A 1,163-nucleotide genomic window follows, 5' to 3' on the forward strand; every position below is an offset into this window, starting at 1 on the left:
TTTGGTCAATGACATGAGACGAAGTATATGTGAACTGCTGTATGAAAAGTGAATTTACTCTGTAAATCTTCACCCAAATCAAAATAAAATTAAAATAAAAAAAGAGACCGTGCCGCTTGCTCTTGAACTGAAAGCAGCTAAAGCCAATGGAAGAAACGAGGAAATAAAAGAGCCGAATGGAAGACTTCAAAGGGCCACTCCAGAAGCCAAAGCATTATAATGAAACTTGCAAAGACCTGGAGCTAGAGACGCAAAAGGGAAGGACATGTTCGGCATTTATCTAGCTGAAAGAGCTCGAGGTGCCGTACTGAAGGCTTCCTTCTCCTGAGTGTGGGAGGCTGACGATTCAGACTCGGAGCCAATGTGGACCTTCGTGACATGACTCAGGGAAGCTGGCACAGGAGCTTCATGGAAGTCACATTCAACAACATGCACTTACACCCAAAAACTATGTATAAGCTTCAGGCTTTGCGTCTATCAAGAGCCCAGTTCAAGGTACCCAGTCCCACTCCGGTCTCAGACACAGAACCAGAAAACCAAGCCCACTGCTATCAACTCTGATTCATGGGGAACCCACGTGTCTCAGACTAGAACTGTGCTCCATCGGTTTCCAGGGGCTGCTTTCTCAGGAGTGGATCACCAGGCCTTTCTTTGGCAGCACTTCTGAGTGAACTCAAACCTTCAACCTTTAAGTTAGCAGCCAAGCACGTAACTGTTACCTCCACCCAGGGACTCCACTGGGGCCCAGGATAAAACTGTCACTTCCAAATTACAAATTTTTCAATCCTTAACTGATTTTATTAGCATTCTGGTGCTGTAGTGCATAAGGCATTTGACTGCTAACCAGAAGGCTGGTGGTTCAAAGCCACCAGCCACCCCTTGGAAGGAAGATTGGGCAATCTACTTCCATAGTGATACTGCCTAAGAAACCCAAGGAGGGTTCACTAAGAATCAGATCCAAATAGACGGTAGTGAGTTTGTTTACTGATTTAACTTCACCTGACAACAACAACAACAACCCTCAAGTTGGGAGCTCTGATGGCACAGTGGCTAAGTGCTTGGCTGCTAATGGAAAGGTCACTGGTGAATTCGCCAGCCTCTCTGCTAGAGAAAGAGGAGGCAGTCTGCTTCCATAAAGACCACAGCCCTGGAAACCCTGTGGG

The 1,163-nt window shown here is 46.4% G+C and overlaps 1 protein-coding gene across 1 annotated transcript in view; it reads right to left on the reverse strand.

Annotated features, from left to right (window-relative positions):
- The window catches only part of CNTNAP2 (contactin associated protein 2), a gene marked incomplete at its 5' end in the record, with an annotated part of 1,317,366 nt that overhangs the window by 826,510 nt on the left and 489,693 nt on the right, over positions 1 to 1,163 (reverse strand). The gene's annotated exons all lie outside the window — the stretch shown is intronic.

The sequence above is a fragment of the Orycteropus afer genome, unplaced genomic scaffold, assembly GCF_000298275.1.
Source record: "Orycteropus afer afer isolate SDZICR_OR568_19922 unplaced genomic scaffold, OryAfe1.0 scaffold00556, whole genome shotgun sequence".
Classification (NCBI taxonomy): Eukaryota; Metazoa; Chordata; class Mammalia; order Tubulidentata; family Orycteropodidae; genus Orycteropus; species Orycteropus afer.